Source organism: Melopsittacus undulatus, chromosome 2 (assembly GCF_012275295.1).
Source record: "Melopsittacus undulatus isolate bMelUnd1 chromosome 2, bMelUnd1.mat.Z, whole genome shotgun sequence".
In the NCBI taxonomy this organism is placed as follows: Eukaryota; Metazoa; Chordata; class Aves; order Psittaciformes; family Psittaculidae; genus Melopsittacus; species Melopsittacus undulatus.
Genome location: NC_047528.1, coordinates 53,057,251 through 53,074,140, shown reverse-complemented (window position 1 = coordinate 53,074,140; position 16,890 = coordinate 53,057,251).

Below are 16,890 nucleotides of genomic sequence, written 5' to 3'. Positions count from 1 at the left end.
TGTGTGCTGTGTTTACGCACTTGATGGAACTGAGGGCCTCAAAGTCACTTTTAGCTTGATGCAGGTACAAGACTGGGAGCAAATGTCACTCTGGAACTGGAAAATATGACTTGTCAGCAGGGTAACAAGTTTTAAAAAGACAATAACAAAAAATATTTTAAGCAAGTAATAAATTTGCTAAATTCCATAGTTTTTTAATATATCACAAAAAATAAAGTGCCTTTTAATATTTACATTCAACTGCAACTATTACATAACACTTGTAAATGTGAAGATCCTGAATCTTTGTAACCAAAATCTCTTAATACTAACAAGGGGACATAAGAAGACCGTGTGCTTGGGTCCACAAAGGCTTCAGCAAAATTTAGCATATTAGTATGTAATTTTAAAATGTCCAGCTCCCAGCAGTGATTTCAGATTTGTGTCACTCACTTGCTTTCCCTGAGCACAGCCCGCAGTCAGGTAGGTAGGAATGGGATTCACAGTCACCTCACAGACAGGAGATAGTCTAAACTTGCTAGAAGGGAGAACCAAAGAGATGGTGCATTGGAAATCCTCTCACCCAAACTGAGGTTTTTCATCAGCGAAGATTCTCAATTGAATTCACAGCATGAAACCCATCAGGTACCATACGTTGTGCCTTTGGCTACAAACAGCTGGCTTACTCTTTGCCATTAAAGCCCAGCTGTAAGAAGTGATTTGCTACAAAAATTCTTTCTTTCAAATGCAAATGGCTCTGGCTGCTGTTGTTGCACATGCAAACTCTGTCTTGCCAGTATGCTGAATGTGTGTAACTGTGCATGTCACTGGCAACCCTCATTTCTAAGGAAGGGGAAAGTAAATAATGAGGTGCAAAGCTTGTGTAAGCTTGCTCAGTGTGAAACCTCATTGGAAAAAGCTTGGGTGCCTCCTGAACTCTTAGGATTAATTAATCACCATTTTGACTCACCTCCATTTAAAATAATTAAGCCTTTTTGTGGATCTGGCTTTCATATATGTGAGGATAAAACCTGAAAAGTTTTTCAGCATTACCTGCATAATAGGCTTAGGATTGCTGGTTTAGTGCTGAAGATAAAGTTTGCTTTTATTTCCTTTCACAGTCACACATAAAGGAGTGACAGAACAATCATTAACTTAGAGGTTTAGAGTCCTGATAACCAAGGCCTAGTGTTCTTGTTTCATAAGCTCAGTTTGGAAGATTTCCCTCGATTCATGTCCTACAAGGTAATCGCATTAGAGGGATTCTCCTCTGTAATGTTGAGCACTGGAATTGGATTGAAATCAGAACCTCTGAACATACTGGAGTTTTATACATATATTCTGCTGAGTAAGGAGGCATTCAGGCAAACATTTAAGATCTCTTTTGAAAGTAGCTTTGTGGACTTGTTATCACTGACAGATACAGCAAAACCGAATGAGTAGCAATAGTTGTCAAGATTCTCCAAACAACCTACCAAATTACTTGCAGATTTGTCAATACTGCTGGGACACAAGGAGCTGTCTCTGAATTCATTTGCCAATATCTCACTTCAGTCTACAAATATCTTACAGAGTCTATGAAACATCTAATGATATCCTTTGTTTTAAAAAAAAAAGATTAAATCAGTTTTTTTTGGGATTAGATCAGGTGAGATGCACTATGTGCTTCTGAGAAAACTAGATGCCTGTGCTGCTAATCATGGTTTCCCATACTGATTGAATGGTAGAGGAAAAGCAGATTTTGCCCTCAGATACAGTGACAAGCAGAGAGGTTTTTATATCCCAACACCATCAGCATCAACTGGTAGCCTGTCATAAGTATTACACAAATGATTTGCATTATATAAATATACAGTATTTGTCCACCTTGGAGTTAAATAAAATCATCAGTCCTCATGCTTGCTTTGGAACATATCCCAGAATAGGAATGCTAGCACTTATCTACTAATCCACTCAGAACAAGCTTAGAAGGCTTTGACACTGCTCAAATGTCAGCTTAAATATCTCCATTTGTTTATTACATCTAGTTAATGGGGTCAGTTTAGTATGTTCAAAATAGAGTTGTTTAAACTTCCTTCTCAAAGGAAAATCCCAGGAGACTGGAATTTATATTTCTCACTATTTTCTAACATGAGTAGGTTGTTTTCTTCTCTGAACTTGTGATGGTTTTTAATCAATTCTTAATTACTAATTAATCTCAAAATCAGGTGCTCCCCTGACATATTGAAAGAAGGAGAGCAGCAGAGTAAACCAGGGTGGAAACATAACACATCTCTCAGGGATTTTCTGGCTTAACTCTGTGCAGGTCAATGATTCTGCAAGTTAATGGCAGGTGGCCTGTCTCTTTGACATCTGGGGTTTCCATGGGATTCATAATAGTACCTGCACTTACTACAGTTACCTGAAGTATTAGCAGATACCTGAAAAGAGGTTAACGTTAAGCTTAATGATTTCAGTAACTTATCCGTACAGTTTCCAACCCTTGTCTTCAGTTACGGAAGACTGTGAGGAAGAAAGCCATGCACCATACATTTTCTACAGAGGAGACCTCTGTGGCAGTGCGGCTTGCTGATTGCAGCTTGCAGGGGAACAGGAGGAAGGGCAGAAGGCAGAGATTCACTCGGCTGAAATCAGACTGATTGGTTCTGTGCCTTTCCAAAATTAGACAGTTTCTCTCACTCCCCCAGAAGTGAATAAAGCTTCATACTGCAGCAGACCTGCTGTCCTCTTAAGCTGAAGTGGGCTCATTTATTACAGACTTCTTTAATTTTTTACTGCAGCTGGGACATACAGAACATTTTCTAGATTAGTTCTTTCCATGTAGACCTAGTAGGCTTACAGTTAATGTAAGGATCAATGGCATGGCTAAAGGAGGAACTTTTAGGCATTTCTTAAGTTCTAAAGAGTGTGCAAAGGAAGGTAATCTAGTGGGAAAAATGGCAAGAGTACTGGGTTTTTTCTGTATTTTTTTCAGTTGATTTTGTATCACACTATTATAAAAAATATGAAGAGTGCTCAAAAGTTTTCCATTTGTTACAGTTCTAGCCATTTCAATGAGACTTTTTGCAGAACTTTAAACACCATGATAAACCTGAGCTCCATGTCAATGTCTAGTAATACAGATATGTGGGTAATTATTGCTTCAATAGCTCAAGTCACCAGGTGGTGGCCACCAGCAGCCACCAGCTCACACTCTGCATCTCAGTTTGTCTTCATTTTGTCCCAGCAAGTCACCAGAAACATGCTGCATCTGCCACCTTTTGGATTCATGCCATGCCCCTCAAATGTAGGGGAGAGGAGAACAATGGTGAGGTGCATCCAGCACAGATGCATGGAGGAAGCACAAGAAGAAAAGTGCTTGCCTGGACCTATGGGGAAAACTTGCTTTCTTCATGCTGTGTCTTAGTTGAAGATGCTCAGAGGACTGGAGCACCTCTCCCATGAAAGACAGGCTGAGTTGTGGTTATCCAGCCTGGAGAAGAGAAGGCTCCAGGGAGACCTTAGAGCAGCTTCCAGTACCTAAAAGGGATCTACAAGAAATCTGGAGAGGGACTTTTTACAAGGGTAGGTAGTGACAGGACAAGGGGGAATGGATTCAAGCTGAAAGAAGGTAGATTTAGATTAGCTACTAGGAAGAAATTCTTTACTGTGAGGGTGGTGAGACACGGGATCAGGTTGCCCAGAGGAGTGGTGGCTGGAATTGTTCAAGGTCAGGTTGAATGGGGCTTTGAGCAACCTGGTCTAGGGGAAGGTGTTTCTGTGGCAGGGGATTGGAACTACATGATCTTTAAGATCCCTTACAACCCAAAACATTCTGTGATGCTATGATTTGTGGACTGAACATGCACACTGACAATTTTACACTGGAAGTCTTAACTTTCATTTCTCTTTAAACAGTCAACCATGTAAGTTTAAGCACTGACACGACATGCACCCACATTTTGGCATCTCTGTGTTCAGAGGCGGCACCAAACACGTGATTAGCAGCTTTGTCTCTAAATACTTGTAAACACTCCCTTAAAGCTGTCCTCTTTAAATTCTGTATCACAGAAGCCAGGCTATTTATTTCAATGAAGGTTGAGATCATGTGGAAAACAAGAGCATACATGGTAGCGTTATCAGAAACTGGATCCTAATGCAAACATATTAGGGAGACAAGTTTAAGATAGGCAAATTGATTCTGATGTTTCTTAATTGTTGATTTTTATCTCAGGTTTTACATGTAATGTTCTGTGTTTGTGTTCCATTTGACTTTAGGTGAGACCTCGTTCTTGTGAATTAAAAGCACAATGGCTGAGCAGCTGTCACTGAACTTTATAAAACTCATCTGAAGGGCATTTATTTACTACAAGGTAAATTGCAAAACATCAGAAAGCATTATTAAAATGATGAGATTTAAACATAGTGCTCAGAATACCCAATTAGGGAATCCATTAGGAGGGGAAAATATTATGGGTAGTACTGCATAATGCAACATACTTTGCACATTTGTACTCTTTTATGCTTATTAGCCATCAAGCACTAGCTATCTATTTCAGACTGAATTTATGTCCAAGAGTACCTTTGTGATCCAGAATATATGACGAATTACCCATGATAACTTTCAGAGACAGCAGAAAACTTCAGTCTTTAAGAAACAGAAAACAAGTTGCATTGTTCCATACAGGTATGGCTGTAGTGAAATTGCCTGTTTGGAAAATCAGATTTTAGAAGATATTTATAGGGGTATTCAAGGGATTTTTTTCCTCCCTGATACCTATCCATATTTCTCAGATCTCCTCCTCTTGCTTCACAGCCCTGTTGCATTCCTATCTGTGTATGTCCATACAGTGCAAAGGTTATTAAACGCCCATATTTACACTTGGAGGCAAATCTGTGCTTAAGGCAGTACGTGGCCACCCACAGCATGATGTTAACAGCATCATGTAGCATAACACTGCTTAGAGATCAAAAAAAAAAGAAAAAGATAGAGCTTTAATCAGTTCTTCTCCCCCAAATGTCATTATCTTCGTTGTATTTGATTTAAATTTGAGCATGAAGGAATAGTCTCGTCTTTGTTTTTCCTCACTCTAATTACCCATACCAGAGGATGTTTGTGTTCATATAATTTTAGTGAAGTACAATGATCCTGCAGAGGAACCTACTAAAAATTAAAGTATGTTCACTCCAGAAAAATACTTGAGTGATATTTGCAATATAAGTATGTATGCCTCCAGGAAATAAACATTCCCAGGGTTGCTGTTTTTCCTCCATAAATGTTAGTAACGGCAAAGTTAGGTCCCAAAAATATGTATCATACAAAAGTGTAAAATTTTGCCCAGTTGTGACCCTTACATTGCCATCAGAAAACTGCTTTCCATTATCAGAAAGAGGAACTATTGTAAAAAAAAAATAAAAATCAGTGTATTAATTAATCACATTTAAATACAACGGAGCTATCAGAAACACAAAAGGTACAGCTTATTGCAATTATTCTTGATCCTGTGCTGCATTTTTCCAGTGTGGGTCATTTGCTGTCTACAGGCACCTGCTGGAGACATTTCTAAACCTGAGGATTAGATCTAGTCTAAAACAGAAATATGAAGCTAATTAAATGCAAAAGCTGTCATTCTTACTGTTCCTTTAGATCCCTTCTCTACATGAAGAACGTATTTCTTGTTTTTCTTGCTGAGCACAATTTAATATAGCTTAATATTGTTTTTAAATACTTACAGTAGTTTATAAATTGTGGTTGGGGGCACTACAAAAATCTGTGTTCGTGGAGCTGGTTGTAGCAGAAATTGCCACCTGAAATCTGTGGCAAAGAAATCTTCCTTGGCATGAAGATGATGTTCTGGACCTGCCCTCAGCTGCTATTTTGGCTTCTTCACCTCACCCAGGAGGTGGGATGGTGCTATTTTCTGGTTAGCCAGCATAACAGCAAGGGTGGTTTTACACTGAGCTCTCAGGGGAGACTTGCCTGGGGTGTTACAGCAGAGAAACAAGAGCCAGTGTTTTGCGCCACTGTAATTATTGAAGCAAACCCCAAGATGCCTGAATAAAGAAGCTTCTTGGGGACTTTCCATGCTGCCTTCAGCCTGGACAGGCCAGCCTGTGCTCCATGCCCTCATGGTCTCAGGTGGCTTGGTGGTTTCTCTCCAACAAATATGGCTGCACCCAGGGGAAGTGAGACACTAAGTGGGAATTCATTGGGAGAGGAGGAACTGGAAGGCTTTATTTGAAGGGGTGTGTAAACCACTACAATAATCTTTTCTATTGTCACACACACATGCTGGAGCTCTTGCCACAGACTTTTCCTGGACACGGGCAACTGGCTGCACCTGGCATCTGAAGTTCAGTGACCTCTTACCTGCTCATATACTGATCTGGCAGTTCTGCTAAAGGTTGCATTAAGGCCATTTTTGGCACTTAAGTCAAGAAATAATGATGGAATACTAAATCAGCTCATACTAAAACTCAAGTTTATTAGCTTGTCCCTAAGGTAGCAAGCTTTTTTAAGCAGGAGTAAAATAAGTGAAGTCAATAAGCTCCTTTGTACATGCAAGATAAGCATTTGCTGCAACATTTGTTCCTTAAATACATGTGTGGTCTCTGTGTACATATAGTTAGTTGTAAGTATATATTAACAACACAAGTCATGTTACACATGTGCCAAAAAAGTATTAGTACGAATATTGGTTTAATTCATGAATACTGGACATGACATTTGGACACGACATTTGGACAGAGCAACCTGGTCTAGTGTAAGGTGCCCCTGCCTATGGTGAGGGGTTGGAACGAGATGAGTTTTAAGGTCCCTTCCAACCGAAACCATTCTATGATTTTATGTCACTACTGTTGATTAATTTTATATATGAAAGTATATTGAGAAGAAAGTATTTTCAGCCATTTTTCCAAGGGTTTGATTACAGATTTCAGTGCAGTTAGTGCTTCCACAACAGCATGGTTGGGGTCTTGTTAACAAATCATTTGAACATATTATCCAGTTGATATGAGTGAGAATTTCGTATGTTTGCATATATAGGAGCAGCAGCTTGCAAGCTGAATGCAGCGTCAGTGATCTTCCTGGCAGCACATACATTTGGGGCAAAAATTAGCCTAGGCTGCATTTCAATGTCATACAAACCCCAGAAACTATTTTTATCTGCAGGTTGCTGTGTAAAGAAATAGACACTATGTCCAGGAAAAGCACCAATCTGTGGCTTAGGTACCTGCATTTGATGCAACACTTGAGATGTGTCAGTACATTACACTGTAAAACAGGAAAGAAAAACACTCCCACTGAAATAGAGCGTGTCGGCCTCAGATGATTTATGGCCTGATTCAAAGTGCCCTGAATTCAACAGTGTGAGTCCTGCTGTTTTTGCAGCAGGGTTTGGCTCAGATGGGTGCACTTTAAACTTCCAAACCACAGTCAGCAAAGCAGTGAGCTAGGCCAGATGGAAAGTGCCCGTCACCACCGGGATGATGCAGGGAGCAGATGGGCTCTGCAGCCCTCCTGCTTTGTTTTGAGAGGGGAGCAGGATGACACGTAGCTGATGTTGGGTGGGAGGCCGCTGCTGATCTGAGTGGGTGGTGAAGGCATGAAAGAAGATATTAAGGCAAGGAGAAAATGAGAGGAAGGGAGTGGTCAGAAGGGAAGGCAGGGTGGAATGTGCGGAATTAGCACGGGGTGGAGCAAGAGACAGGGGAAAAACAGAGGCACGCTTGGGGTTATGCAACTTGGCAGGTCTTAAACCTGACACTGACAGAGGAGGAATCCATAAAAAGCTCTGAGGAGGAGATGTGGCAACGGGATTGACAAGAAAGGTAACACCAATGGGATGGAGCCCAGGTGATCTGTGCATGATAGAATGAGGATGTAAAAGAAAGAAAAAAAATGAAAGACATAATGAGATAAAGAAAAAGAGCAAAAGAGTTGCTAAACTATCCTGAAGAATTCTGTTTGCCTTGTTTTTTGTATCCATAGAGTTTCTTTTTCTGTAAGTTCAAGCAACGAAAGGATTTTCTGAGCTGCACTGTTTCAGGACTAGCATGTCCTGTATCCTGGATATGCTAATCCATGTGTTCCACACAAGAGATGCAAAAAGTGTCTTAACTCTAAAATCCAAATGTTACAGGATCTTCGGGGGGGGGGGGAGGGGGGCAACACACAGCAAAACCCTCCAAATGATGTGCAGGTAAATAACTTTTCTTGGGGGTGCTTGTCAGTAAATAGTACTTGAGCAAAAAATATTGCACATAAAGTACCACAATACACACAATTCGTAATCTGTGAGCTAAACTAAGGAGGTGCTGGGAGGCAGCTGAAGAGGTTGGGGTACTCCCCAGAGGGAAAAAAACTCCAACACAGATAAAAAGTAATTTTGTGTAATATTGGTGCTTCTGTCATGGAAAGTGTTTGATGGAAACCTGAACTGGTCATCAGGTGGCTATTATTTCACAGCAGTCAGAAGTAATGACACATGCAAAAGAGCCCCATTAGTAGCTCCTGCGTACAAGAATGAGCCCTTGCCTGCTACCAACTGAAAATGGGAAGGGATTTGATTGTACTATGTTGGAACAAATCCCAGTAGTATTTAAACTTGATCATATAGGCTTTGAACTAAAATTTGATGACTCACTAGTGTTTTGGCGATTACTACAAGCACTCTTCAGGAAGTTTCAAAGTTGTTTGCGAGTGAGAAGCTAATGTCTTCTAAATCCAGGGAATGCACAACCTGGCTTCTCCCTTAGCTGAAAGAAGCTCAAGGAAGAAAACCAGTAAATGGATCATTACATTCACTGACATTGTGTAACCAGATGTGGTAAGAATTTAGGGTGAGGCCTGAGAAACACTTTATCGAGATAGAAAATTGTAAAAGGTATGTGTCTTTCATCACATATTTCTTCAGTTTGTCTTGCTGGTATAGTAGCAACCAAGATGATCTTCTCAGACATAGCCATAATTAAAAAAAGTATTGGCCTGGATTCAAGATAAGAATGTTTTAGACCTTTAAGAACAGAACTGAGATCCAAATGGATAGTAGATTACTCACTGCTGAAAGAAGACCTTCAAGGATTTAATTAGTGTGTGGAAAAAAATCAGGTAACTTTCACAGCAGTCAGAGGGAAAAGTAGAGCTGCAGGATTCTCTCTTTTCCTGGGCTGTCACATCCAGCAGGAAAGCTGAATTCATGAGAACCAACAGACAATGCTGTCAAAACCCAGGAGCTAAAGCTGTCTTGGCTAGACCACAGCAATTATGACACAAAATCTGTCAGCACCCTGTCTGGCTTTCCCACGGGTCCGAGGAATGAAGGAGATTTGAATGCATTTACAAATAACAATTTAGTCAAGCCAGAAAAAAGAAGTATGTTTGAAAGGAGCTCTAGATGTAAGCCTGTCTGTTTGAGGCCGTGATTAAACCACAGGTGTTCCTGTCTCCTACAAAGCTTTATGAACTAGTAACTGTACCCTCTTAAATCACAATGTACAAACGAGCGTCTGGTCTTTTATTCACAGTATGATAAAAAAAGGGGTAGTCTGTCTGACAAATCACTTATGTGCCTAGGAATATTTGCTGACATACATACTGCTTTCATAACCAAACTCTCTCCTGACCCAGCAAGGGATTATTTTGCCTTTCTTACTGTGAGAGTGCTCAAAATTTGATGGAGTGATTTCGCATATTCCCACTGCCCAAGAATGAGGAAGTTGGCTCCTATGGCTCTGCCACAGTTTCTTTGCACAGGTATCTAGTCTTTCCATCAGCCATGCTGCTTCATGGCACGAGAGGAGCCTAAATTATGTGGACTCAAGAATCATAGAATCATAGAATAGTTAGTGTTGGAAAGGACCTCAAGATCATCTAGTTCCAACCCCCCTGCCATGGGCAGGGACATGTCACACTAAAGCATGCCATACAAGGCTTCATCCAACCTGGCCTTAAACACTGCCAGGGATGGAGCATTCACAGCCTCCCTGGGCAACCCATTCCAGTGCCTCACTACCCTCACAGTAAAGAACTTCCTCCTTATATCCAATCTAAACTTCCCCTGTTTAAGTTTGAACCCATTACCCCTTGTCCCATCATCACAGTCCCAAATGAAGAGTCCCTTCCCAGCATCCCTATAGGCCCCCTTCAAATACTGGAAGGCTGCTATGAGATCTTCCTGCAGCCTTCACTTCTCCAGGCTGAGCAGCCCCAACTTTCTCAGCCTCTCCTCATGCGGGAGGTGCTCCAGTCCTCTGATCATCCCCGTGGCCCTCCTCTGGACTTGTTCTAACAGTACCATGTCCTTTTTGTGTTGAGGACACCAGAACTGCACACAATACTCCAAGTGAGGTCTGACAAGAGCAGAGTAGAGGGGCAGGATCACCTCCTTTGACCTGCTGGTCACGCTCCTTTTGATGCAGCCCAGGATACGGTTGGCTTTCTGGGCTGCGAGCGCTCACTGAAGCTGGCTCATATTCATTTTCTCATTGACCAACACCCCCAAGTCCTTCTCCTCAGGGCTGTTCTGAATCCCTTCTCTGCCCAACCTGTAGCTGTGCCTGGGATTGCTCCGAACCAGGTGCAGGACCTTGCATTTGTCATGGTTAAACTTCATGAGGTTGGCATCAGCCCACCTCACAAGCATGTCAAGGTCCCTCTGGATGGCATTCCTTCCCTCCAGCGTATGAACCGAACCACACAGCTTGGTGTCATGGGCAAACTTTCTGAGGGCGCACTCAATCCCACTGTCCATGTCACTGACAAAGATGTTGAACAAGACTGGTCCCTACACCAATCCCTGAGGGACACCACTCGTTACTGGTCTCCAGCCGGACATTGAGCCATTGACCACAACTCTTTGTGTGTGCCCATCCAGTCAGTTCTTTGTCCACCAAGTTGTCCACCTATCAAATTGATGTCTCTATGAATGAAAATGGAGGTGCAGCTTCATATGCTCATACCACTTGGACGCACACAACTCTATGGGATCCAGATGGGATCCACTCAAGTGTACTGAGGGATCTGGCGGAAGTGCTCACTGAGGTACTTTCCATTGCTTACCAGCAGCCCTGGCTAAATGATGAGGTCCCAGCTGGTTTCAAGTTGGCAAATGTGATGCTCATTTACAAGAAGGGCTGGAAGGAGGATCCAGGCAACTCCAGGCTTGTCAGTCTGACCTCAGTGCTGGGGAAGGTTATGGAGCAGATGGTCTTGAGTGCCATCATAGGACATGTACAGAACAACCAGGTGATCAGTCACAATCAGCATGGGTTTATGAAAGGCAGGTGCTGCTTGACTGACCTGGTCTTCTTCTGCAACAGTGTGACCTACTTAGTGGATAAGGGTAGGAAGGCTCTACAGGGTGATGTGGACAGACTGCTTAAATGGGCAGAGGTCAACGGTATGAGGATCAAGGCTCAGTGCTGGGTCCTGCACTTGGACCACCACAACCCCATGCAACACTATAGGCTTGGGGAAGAGTGGCTGCAAAGCTGACCAATGGGAAAGGACCTGGGAGTGCTGATTGGTGGAGCTGAACGTGAGCCAGCTTGTGCCCAAGCAGCCAAGAAGGCCAACAGAATCCTGGTCTGTATCAGCAATAGTGTAGCCAGTAGGACTGTGGAAATAACCATCATTCTGCTTGGCACTGGTGAGGCTGCACCTCAAATACTGTGCTCAGTTCTGGGCTTCTCACTACAAGAGAGACATTGAGGTGCTGGAGTGGGTCCAGAAAAGGGCAATAAAGCTGCTGACTGGTCTGGAACACAAGTGTGATGAGGGAACTGGGGTGTTTCGTTTGGAGAAAAGGAGGCTCAGCGGAGACCTTATCACCCTCTACAAATACCTGAAAGGAGGCTGTTGCAAGGTGGGGGGCCAGTCTCTTCCCCAGGCATGAAGGAAAAGGACAAGATGAAACAGTCTTAAGTTGTGCCAGAGGAAGTTTAGACTGGCTATGAGGAAAAATGTCTTCCTCAAAAGGGTTGTCAAGCATTGGAACAGGCTGCTTAGGGAAGTGACAGAGTCACCATCCCTGGAGGTACTGTGTTGATGTGGCACTTAGGGACACGGTTTAGTGGTGAACTTGAGAGTGCTGGGTTAACGGTTGAACTCAATGAGCTTAAAGGTCTTTTCCAAACTAAATGATTCTACGAGTCTATGCTGTGTGACAAAAGAGCCATGGAACAAATGCCTCATACGCCCTCTTCCTATGTCAAGTGACCTTTCCTTAAGGCTTGTCTACATGCAGAAAGTCTTGTGCAATAGGTGTGAGACACAATTAGAATTTTCTAACTACTTATTACCTGCCCTCTGTGTGGACTTTCCTATTGCAAGAAAAGCTATCTCAAGGTGTAGTGTAACCCAACTCAGAATAACTTGTGTATGTAAAACACCAGAAAGAGACTCTGTCACTTGTACACAACATCTTTTTAGCACTTGTTTTTTTTCAGGCTTTGCCTTTATGTAAACATGTTTGGTGGAATTTTTCATAACCTGTGCTCACCAACCAGCAATATTTATTTCTCTCAGACGCTTGTGGTCAGTCCTAACTAGAATGTATGCTAGAGCGGTAGATAAACAGTCTCAAACACATGATTTATAGTCTCCCTAGATCACTCATAAACAGAGTTATTCAGGGATTGAGAAAGAATAAATTCAAGAGTGACTGAATCAAGATCATGATGTCCATTTTGGGAAGGATTTTGAGGTCTTACATTAGCCAAAGATTTAGTATTCGCCCATATAAAAAAAAAAAAGGGGGGGAATCAATTCTGCTCACTGTTTCAAAGGACCCTTCCTTAGAGGAGAAACAGTGCAGAAACCCCAGACAGCAGGTTTTTAAGCCTCAAAACCAAGATGCCAGGAAAAATGTCCTGTATTAAAGGGAATGGAAGCCTAACAGTGAAGTATGTTGGGCATTATGCTAACAAATCAGCTCCTAGGTAGTGCTGTGGTATTAAGAACTACAGAGAAAAGGGAAGTTGGGATGTGTGAAGACATGGGTGCTGACTGGTGCCATCTTACAGACACAAGTGATAAAAAGAAACTGACTGACATCCAGGCATCTCTGCTCTGATCACAAGAACATCCTAGGAACAAGGCAGTGACAATAAGAAGGCTGCTCTCCAGTGCAGGTTTATAAGTGTGAACAAAATGTCCTCTCTAGTTGGGGCTTTGTCTAGGTGATTCAGGGAGCTAAAGTACTCACCTACTCCATTACATTCACCAATACTACCCCCTTGAGAAGCGTGGCCTTATATGAGAGCGATGCTAAGGTGCTATACTACTCAGCTATTTCCTCTTTCTCACACAGCCCCACACACCCCTGACCAGTGAATGTAGTGCTTAGAAGGGACTATTTCTGCACACCAGGTCAACAGCTTGAACGGCTATATGGGTATTTCTCCTTGTCTGTAAACCCCATGATAAGGTTATGTGCTGACTTGACTTACTTCCTTTGTGTTTGACCACTCCTTGTTCAGACAAGTACTCAAAATTATGCAAAGGGGAAGGTTTGATTCTTCTTTCACATTCCTGTGAAATGAGAGTAAAATTATATACATACACACACGCATGTATATACACATATATATTTTACTCATCATGACTGATAGCCCTGGAGCATGGAATTTGTTGTCTGGAGTACATGTACGAGCAAGCTGGTAGTGTGTGTTTCAGTAACTGCCTTTGCCAGTGTGTCTCAGCACTGGAGAGACTGCAAGATGAAATGGTAACCCAGGTGTATAACAGCATCCTACAATTCTATTATGAGACTTACTATACTTTGTGGTCTTCTAACCCAGAGACTAAAATCCCAGTATTTCCTAAGAATCCCTGTGTTGATTTTTCCAAAGGAAAAGCTTTGAGGCCTTGACACTATCAAGAAAGATTTTAAAAACATGATGCAAGTTTGCCACTTAATTATCTGTGGAGGCTGACTCCCGTGTTTTGGGAAATGCAATTTGCAGCATCATGTAGAGCCACCTCTGCCCTACTTCACCTATGCAACCACTTCTACCAAAACCCCAGTTTTAAAGCATTTTGTAACAAGCTCTGCTGTCTGATCCAGACTAGCTAGGCAGTGGATAGAGCAATGGTCCTGTTGTGTTTCCTTGAACTTCTTGAGCAAGACTACTATTGATCTTAGAGCACAGATAGGGGAGATCAGAAGGAGTCAGAGGCAGCAGGTCAGAAAGTGATTAACTTTGGTAGATGGATTGCACTTGTATACATTCAGGATAGTTGAAAGTGTACAAAAACTGTTTGCTCAGACTTTATGTTCACATCTGTAGGTATTATGGGGAGTATCATGTAGCATTGTCTTGGTGTGCACAGCTGAAATGCCTCTTGTTGCCTTCTTCAACAGAGGTAGAAAGGTAATACTTTGAAACAGTGAAGCAATTCAGATTGAATAAACTGTCAAAAGGATGAGGTATTTTTAAACAAACCCAGCAACCCCAGGTGGTAAAATACTGCATGACTGGAATGGAGAGCAGAATTGATCAATGAAAAGGGAAATCAAACTATACAGCAGATCTAACAAAATTGGAGAAAGATTTCTGCAATGTGTAAGCAAGATTGCTTTCAGCACAGCTGTTCTCTCTCCACCTGTCAAAATGGATTTCAAAATGGATTTCAGAGTCAAAAGTCTCACAAGTTTCATAGTTATGAGTTACAGGAAAAATTGATGCAGATCCTTAGATGGATTAAGTTAATCTAGCTCTATCCATTCATTCCCTTGAACCCAAATCAGTTTGTTGCAGCTGAGGATCTGGCTTCTTCCTCCTCCACAACTGAGCACAGATACAGCTTCATCTTACCACTTTATATAAAAGCATCTTGTAAACCATGTGAGCTTCTTTTTACTGTATGAAAGTTCATTTTGTTTAAGCATGCAGTTCTCTTGCTTGAACACAAATAATACGCGCAGCTATAATTTTCTTTGTGGCTAATTTGCCTTCATAGTTGTGGCTGATTAAATAGCTTTGCCTTACTTGGTTAGCAGAGAGGTAAGCACCTTTAAATATATTGTAATTGGGCTTTGATTTTTTTCTGTCTAGCCTTGTTAAAAGCATAGTTAACACCTTTCTTGGAGCTGACTTCATGAGCACACAGGTGAAAAACTTCTCTGAGCTGTTTTGTAAAGCACAGCTAATTAATGCAGTTAAGTACAACTGAGTTAAGTAGGAGAATCACAGCTCGTAAATAAAGATAAGAAAATTATAAGAGGTGTGACTGATACGTGTGTAATTACCTGCTTGGAGGCAGCCTGATCTGGAAGAACCAGAAGAGATTTGGGAGGCAGGAAATCCTGTGTTGCAATCCTCATTCCACCCATACTCCTGCTGCTGTAAGGGAGTTATCCTCCTCTCCTTCCCCAAGTGGCAGTCACTCAATGAAAGAGTGACGTAAGGATTTATTAATAGGATAGGCAAAACATCAGAAACACTTAAAGTGTGATTTTGGTACCTGTGAATATCACACAGAACAGATATTGTCCCAGATTAAAATTTTCTGCATATCCTGTTCAGAAGTGAGGAAACAGAGACTTGTCACTTCTCAGTAGTTGCTTCTTGAAACAAATCTGATTTTTGGTACTTAAGAGCTCTTTAGATTACACAGCAGATTGTTAGAAAGGAGTTATCACAGTAAGGTGCATGACCCTGAAGAGAGTGCTGCCAAAGGGCTGCTGATAGCACAGAATCAAGATTTTGTGTCTCCTTCAGCCAGGAGTAAGAAATCAGTGTCAATCCTAAAAAAAAACCCCAACAATCACAAAAAAGGATCAGTTATTGACAATTAATAACCAATAAATCTGATATTGTAACTCCACATTAATTCAGAACTGTACGCAAAAGCAATGTTTAGAAAAGGATCTCAAGTCCTGTTTTGTAACAACTTACTCCTACAATAGGCAGAGGAAACAAAATCTGAAGATGGGGAAATCCGAGAGGAAGTAAACTGGGGGTTGAGTCAACACTGTAACCTTGCAGTCAGAGGGCAGATGTAAAATCCTAAAATGTGCCCAATCTGCTCCAGTGAGTGTTGCTGATCCAGGTTCAGATGATTTAGACAGACAGTGATGATTCTAGTAATCTCAATATTCAAATCCCCCTTTGTGTGAGTCTCCTTACAAATACAGCTGGAACATCCATATTTTCCCATGTGACACAGCAACTTGTTTATATTGTCTCACTTAGTAAGATATAAGCTGTACATTTGAACTTATTTACCCACCTTGAGACTGCACAAATCACCTTTCTAAGCTGTTCAAGTTTAGCATTGGTCTGGTTAGAGGATTCCTGCACGAGTTCCTTACAGGTTATTGACACCAGGGCACAGGTTTTAGGGCACAGAAAGAGGAGCAAACCCATTTCAGGATCCTCCTAGCATAGTCTGTAAATCTTTACTCTTTTCAGTGTATTTAATTCAAGAAAGATTCTTACCTCCACTCAATTAATGTAATTAATTTAGGCCAAGTCACCTCCCATGCATGCTAGACCATGGCATTGTGGCTTCTCTTGCCTCTATACCTCTGTAACATCCATTCACAAAGAAGCTTTGGATTTCCTGTTGGGGTGGATAACTACATCTCAGAAACAAATAAGCTGACCTCTTTCATACTTTTCTGTTCTGAGTCATCGTTGAGCAAAAAAAAAACAACACTGTTGTGAAGACGAGAAACTAAGAATATGTCTGAGGAAGACAGCTGAGCTGCACCTTCATCCACTAGTGCTGAAAATGTCAGGAAATGCAGAGGATAAGCAGGAATGGTTTTGATCTTCATCTGGAAGGAGAAATCAGAGAGGTGCCAGTAAAATGTCAGGCTAATGAAAAGTATTTTATGTTGTTTTGTTCCAAAAATTATTTTTCCTGGGTTCTTGGAAGATAATGACTATAACAATACTACAACTGCAGCAAAATGGAAACCAGCC